Source organism: Meleagris gallopavo, chromosome 2 (assembly GCF_000146605.3).
Source record: "Meleagris gallopavo isolate NT-WF06-2002-E0010 breed Aviagen turkey brand Nicholas breeding stock chromosome 2, Turkey_5.1, whole genome shotgun sequence".
NCBI classification, from domain to species: Eukaryota; Metazoa; Chordata; class Aves; order Galliformes; family Phasianidae; genus Meleagris; species Meleagris gallopavo.
In genome coordinates, this window is record NC_015012.2 from 31375273 (window position 1) to 31382779 (window position 7507).

A 7507-nucleotide genomic window follows, 5' to 3' on the forward strand; every position below is an offset into this window, starting at 1 on the left:
TTTTTTTTTTTTTTTCCTATATCCAAAGATACGTTTAGGAATTTAACAAAAAAGTCAAAAAAAAAAAAAATTTGAACTCAGAATCACAGAATCACAGAATGGCCTGAGTTGGAAGTGGAAGGGACCTCAAGGATCATGGATCTCCAACCCCCCTGACAACATGCAGGACCACCAACCTCCCCATTTAATACCAGACCAGGCTGCCCAGGGCCCCATCCAACCTGGCCTTGAACACCTCCAGGGACGGGGCATCCACAACCTCTCTGGGCAGCCTGTTCCAGCACCTCACCACTCTCACAGTAAAGAACTTCCCCTGACATCCAACCTAAATCTTCCCTCACTCAACTTAAAACCATTTACCCTTGTCCTGCTGTTATCAGGTTCTCTTTCAATGTGTTTCAGTGGTTATAAATTTCCTTGCAGCAGCAGAAAAAAAATAAGTCATCACAGTTGTAGAGGACTTTTTTAATTATTCAAAAGCCTTCTTAATAATATAGAATAGCACAATGGAGTTGTGTAATTTTATTCCCTGTTGAAGTAGTTGAGGAATTGAGCAATCTGGTAATTTTCTTAACAGTGACGTGGTATTTGTTTGCACAAGACCTTTGTCATAGGTTCCCTTTCCATTTCTGATGTCTCTCTGTAGCATTCAGCTACAGGGCTGTGCTTGTGCTGCTGCCTGTTGTTGCTTGAAGCATCTCTGATGCTTTCGAAGCTGTGCCCTCCCCAGCACGCCTATCACTGGACAAATGTAGGCTCCTTGGTTTCGATGTTAACCACTAACCCATGACAACAGAGAACAAAAGGTCCAAGAATAGCTTATGCTAAAGGCAACATTTTCATTTGCTTCATTGTAATTTTTACTTGTTGGGTCACAGAACCATGGAGGAGCTTGGTAACTGTCCCCTAGCAAGAACAGAAATGTTGCAGTGCAAGAGCAAGACTTGAGGGTGAGAGGGACAAAACGAACATGCGTCTTGCTCATGAGCAGCTTCTCGCGGCCGCGGGCAGGTTTTCAAGCCACACCGAACCACTGCTCCCTTTGCCCCAACTTGCGAGGGCAGAGGAACAAACTCGGCAGGCCGCCAGCAGGGGGCGCGCCCGCACTGCTGTTGCCGGAGGCCCGCCGGGCAATGGAGGCCGGGCCGGCCGCAAAGGGGCAGGGCGGGGGGGGGGTTGGGAGGGTGAGGAGGCAGCGCCTCCGGGATGCGCTTTGTCTACCGGTAGGAAGAGTATTTAGTAATGGAACCGGTGATCCAGGGCTGAAGGCTTCTGAGAACTGTCATAATCGACGATTTCAACTGTTTATGTACTGGAGCTTGTTTTATGTCAAAGAACGCTTTTATCTCCATCAATTTTTGGCAACAGAAAGATATTGTACAACACACTCTTGAAGCAATTGGGATGTTAGGTAACTGTACCGGAAGGAAACTTGCAGAAGAAGAAACTTACTGATAATGTGGAGTAAAGCACTATGCCAATTTGCTGCTCGTTGAGGGTCTTTCTTTAATTTAACAGCAAGCTGCTGTGGGTGCATTGTTTTCTTTCTTAACACTATCTTACCTCTTGAATTTGTAAAGAAGAAAGTTCAGAGAGACTTTGACTTCATTTTACAGTACATGGTTTTCCCCAAGAAATCTCAGATGCCTTTGTCAGGCAGTGGGGAATTTCAACCATTTATTTTAACTGTCTCTTTAAACAAAGAAAAGAAAAGCCTGGGTGACATTTGCTTAAAATAAGCTTAAAAAAAGGTGTAATATTTACAGTGATACTTCTGCAGGAGCCAATTCAAATTAGTCCTCACATTAGACATGTGAGGAGCAGCTGAGGTCCCTGGGTTTGCTCTGCCCAGAGCAGAGGAGCTGAGCGGAGCCTGATTGGCGGCTGCAGCTCCTCACAGGAGCGGAGGGGCAGCGCTGAGCTCTGCTCTTTGGTGACCATCTCCACTAACTTACCGTGGTGTATAAATCTGATGAAGTTTATTTGCAACTGAACTTACTGATGGAATAAAGATCCTTGGTAATGCTGAAGGGCTTGTACTTGAAAACATGAGTATGGATAAGAATGATACAACAGTAGGGGTAATTTCCCCTCTGCTATTTCACACCATAATCAAGCATATAATGTTAGGAATCTGAAGATTTTAACAAGTCAATCTGAAGTTTGTACACTATTTGGACTTGGAAGTCTTACCATATAGTTTAGAGAAGCTATTTCTTACACATTTCCAGCTGAGGTCTTGCTATCTTGTTTGCTGGTTGTCATGAAGTATTAAAGTGCTCCTTTCAAGTTGGTAATGCATACTGTATTCAAACAAACCTGGCATACCAATCCCAGGTCCGGCTAATCTGCACAAAGTTTATGTCAGGAGGTTGTAAAGAAAATACTACTTTTCATGATCTAATGTTGACAGTCTGCATGGTCAGTCACTTGATGCCAAGGTCTGAAGTTTGAATAATGTTTGCCAGGGCCACACAACACAGTATCTGAAGTGGAGATGGCAATTCATACGTCTACCAATGTTCTCTTTGAAGGCATGGTAACAGAATGCTTCTTTTTGATTTGTTCCACAGGAAGATCATGTTCCATCTTCTATGAATTACTTTCTCTGGGCTGAGGGGCAGTTTATATTGATTACGTGATATAGTACCAGAGTAAGAGGCAGTGTTTATCATTTTCTGCAAACAAAAGCTATCATACATATGATGGCATTCAAATATAGATAACTGTGGTAAGCTAGGCAGTAAGCATCTAATCCTATCCATCCATTTGCTGTAACCAAAACATTGTAAACGTATCAGAAGTATACACCTAACAGTGTGACCTGTTCTTTTTTTGTTTGTTTGTTTGTTTTCATTTCATTTCATTCATAGCTGAAGGTATGAGAAATTTGAGAAAGATATGTTTATTATATATAACTCATCTGATAGCTGTTGTAGATGGACAAATCTACATTACTAGATCAATTTCTGACGAACAGAGTGGCTGACAGTTAAGACAGTTAAGATATCAAACCAGAGAGATCCGTTAGACCTCAGGCCTCATAACCAGTAGGATGTGGACAGGTGTTTGAAGTAACGACGGTATCTTCAAAGCAGTTCAGTTTCAATGTAAAGATATTTACAAAAACAAAGATTTAGAAAGAAGCTAACAGAAAATTGTTAATAACTGTTCCTGAAGCTGAAAAAGAAAGCATAGCAGTCCAAACAGACAGCTTTGTAAGAACAAGATCTTGGAGAAATGGTAATAAAATTCAGGAATGAAGATGAGTGATCCTTTTTTGAAGATAATTGCAATTAAGGAACCTTAGGGAAAAGCTCAGAGCAACCCAGAATCTTGGATGAGATATTAAGAAATGGGAATCTCCAAGAAAATATTTCTTTGTATTCCAAGAACTTGTGGCATTTTATTGGCTGTTGACATCTTGAAATAATAGGACTAAGCTGGAAACCTGAGTCATAGAGGCCATAGAGGAGGAAGATTTGGGTACAGCTTAGAAAGAGACAGATGAAGGCTTTTGTCTGATATTATGCCAAAAACCGTAGAGCTGTGCTGAGCACTGAGGCAATCAGCTATAACTGGGATATGTACTTGTAGAAAGGAAAAGGAGAAGAAATGGAAAAAAAACCAAATCAATGAAGTCACAAAAATGAACAAGTCACATTTTTCAGAGAGTTTGGGACAAATCTGTACAAGTTTAGTCTGACAGCGCTATCCAATTGAACTGCATCCTTCACTTGTTTTTAGACACCAGTCCTATTCAGCCTTACCCTTCCAGCTTGAAAACTCTTCTGTTTTCGATGAGAAAACAAAAACAAGGAGAAAATAAACACAGATAATTTAATTATTGTAATTAAAGGACTCCCTCTTCTCCCCAGTGTGTTGTGTTGTCTTATGTGACCCAGAGTCACATTTCCATAAAGAATGCTTTGCCTTCACCTTGTGCTGATATAAATAAATGCATACAGTACAGAGCAATAGAAAATCAGGCACAAAAAGTGTGGAAGATTGTGTTGTACAGAAAACTGGAGTGTGCTCCTTATCTTTTGAGATCGGGAAGAAGTACCAAATGTAGTCCCTTTATTTTCGGTATGTTGTGGTCAGGTCTTTGTTAGTACTGTTGCCAGGGGGCAAAAAGCAAGCAGCCAAAGAGAAAAGGTTTAACCACTTTCAAAAATGAGTACCTGAGCCTTTGGAAGACAATTTCAAAGAGGAATCAAAAGTTGTTGTAATCTCTTGGTAGTCTCAGTCCTACTGGAAGCAAGGCCAAAGAAGTTAAATAAGTTATTCCAAACACAGTTCAATCAGTGATTAGGCTTTCATACTGCTGTGATGCTTTCATTGCTATAACAATACATTTTCTACATAGTATTTTAAAAGAAAAATATTAACCAGCAGTGCTCTCCTTGCCATTCTATAAAGCAAAGAAGCCTAAGACATATATGAAGCTGAGTTCTCACAGTCCCTCAGTTGCACTCCTCAGTTTTTGTTCACAGTATCTTGGTTCATATTCTATTTTGTACGTGTTTTTAGTAAGCACAGTAGTGCTGCCTGTAAACATGAACATTTTTAGGTTTGTTTTTACAGTCTATCCCTTTCCTTCCTAAGGGTCTGATGATTAACAAGCAGAGTTAAAATGCTATTGCTACACATTCACAACTTAGGGATAAAAAGATGCTGATGAGATACTTAAAATGTCAAAACATAGATATATAGAAAGCAGGAAACTGCACCCTACAGAAGATCATTGTTTGTTGTTACAATACTGTATAGTGTATGCCTTCAATGATTTACGAACGATCATTTAATCTGCCTTCCCAGCCCTCTGGACCTGAATTAGTCCCTTGATAGCTCTGATTAACTTGGCCCCCTTCAGTCATATAATGCTGTTTTTGCTTGTAGATAAGCAGCTTTTGGTTCGTTGTATTTGGACTGTTTCCCACAAGTGGTATAAATGTGCCCTTAATGCTTCTTACAAGTTTTTTAATAAGATTAGAAGGATGATTGTAATATTTGTAGATTACTATCCAGTATACTGCTAATCCATTATGGCTGTGAGGAAAGGGAAGTACATAGCATGGATTTGAGCATAAATCTCAAACAGTAGCACTTGTTAACTTTCAGCAGCTTATGTATTTTATCGTGCTCATTGCTAATTAAAATTCTTACACAAAAAGCTTGTTTCACCCTAGGCTTGACCTGCCTCATATGATGCACTGAGGTGGCAGTTTCCTTGAATTAGGGTAGTTTGGGCATGTGACAAGTATTCTCTGATCACCTTCCTTACTGCGAGTCTCTAATAACTAGTTAGCACGCAAGAAGAGCATTAACTTCCTTATTGTGTTACTTCTTTTGTGTGAAAATATAATGGGTTCCAGAGGAAGGAAAATAAGACTGGGACTATTTCTAACTGCAGAGATTCCTTCATATACAGGCAGCAAACCTTTAACTTTACTCCCTTGTATTTGCTTTCATTTTTCTTTAGCTTTACTCCCTTCTGGTCCTTTTCCCATTTTACTCTGTGACTCTCCTCTGAGACCCCTTCTTTTTGTTTTTTTTTTTATTTTTTTAATTCAAAGTGATTTATAGCTAACTATATGGAGACTTACTTTGGATGAGAAATTAGAATGATCATGTTTCTTTTATGGCAGTTGCATCTGCTCCAATTCTTTCAACACTAGGATCTCAAAAATTACCATGAGATTTGGATCAAATGGTGCCACTTGTGAAAAAGGAAGAAAATAACACCAAGAATATGTTTGTTACTGTTAAAGCTCAGAAAGTTATTATAACTACAAAACTGTGATAGAGAAAACAGAAAGAGGTTATTCTTTTTCAAGCCCATGAACATCCCGGTGTCCAGAGAGAAATGTCATTGATCTGGAGATGTTTGCTAGTAGAAAACTAGCTACTTCCAGGCCTATCACTGCTTCATGGTATGTGAATGAGTCAGGAGCTCCACTCACAATCCCAACCTTGACTGCTGTAGCATATTTGAAGTGATAGGCATATGTATTTCCCAGACCAGAGGGAGTTTTTCACTGGCAGATTTGCAAAAACATGACTCATTTGGAACAACACATCTAAGCAGTTACCCACAATTATGCTACACTGATGTCACCAGAACTTTCTCTTGGATCAGCAGTAGAGCTTGGCCTTCAGGGCTTTTTCACTTCCTCTGCGTTTTGAACATGCACTGTCTTGTCTTTTGCACTGTAACATTGCTCGTCTGTGCTTGCCACAGAAGTGCCCTGCCCTTAAACTCTTGTACTCCTGCTGACCAGAGGAATACGAGAATAACCCCTGTGATTTTGCTGCAAAAATTAAACAAAAATTTTGCACTGAATTGAATTACTGAGCTGCTATTCTCCATAAATGATCGATGACTCTAGTGCTGTTAGATTAATAATCACGCCTCAACACTTCAAGTAGGAAATTTTTCATTTATGTTAAATCAAGCAATCGATTTTTTTTTATTAAACCTGGTACTGAGTTTCCACTTGGAAGCCTAACCTCGCTCCCACAGAAAAATAAAAAATAAAAATCCGCAACAGAATTTCGATCTACACTTCAAAGGCAGAGCAAAGCCAGCTTTGCTCTTGAAAATATGAAGCAATCTTCACACATTATTAACTGTAAAAGCAGATTTCCTAGCCAGAAAGCTAGAATAAAGATGGAGGAACAAAATGAATTCAAAACATCCCATCTCCTGCCCTAAAGACAAAATAGTTTTCCCGACAGCTCTCAGCAGAAGTTTTGTGACAAATGGAAATAGTGAATTATTTGAACTATACTCAAGCCAATAGCATTTTATTTAGCAAGGGCATTAAGAAAACATTGCATTAACTTTGTGGTAGTGTAGGAAGCTGGAAAAATCAAGAACTGCAGTGTTGGATTTTCATAAAGGAACTTTCCAGAGGAAAGTACAAAATGTAAGCTAAGAAGATGGAGACTTGTGAAATTTGTATTATTCTTTGTTTTGTGTAATTAGTGTTGTATATTTCTGTTTTATCTTAGGAGATTCAATTAAATGCATAAAATAGAGGTGGATTCTGACTCGTATTTCCATCAACAAATGGCATACTCAAGAATTTTCTGACCCTGGAGTGCCTGTGAACTGGTTAACTTAATGGGCTGATCCAGTACTCCAAATAAATTATAGGTCAGTCTGTTATATTTGTTAAGAAACACTGGGAGTCACTGTGTCTCTACAAATGCAGCTAAAATGAGCTTGCTTTATTAAAGAAACAAATGCATCTGTATTTCATATAATGCATACAATTATTGTGTCTTTTAATGGAGCTGTCAGTTTGCTTATTCTCCTGTGTATATGAAGATCTTTGTAAATTAAACAGACAATGGTCAGAAAACCAAGTAGGAGATTGCCCTGGGAAAAAGAGATACTTACTCATTTGCTTTGTATAGATCTGTAATTGTGATTGCTCAAAACAGCATGAATGCAGATCATTTTATGTTTCTTTGTTTGCAACGTGTTGGCTACAAAAAA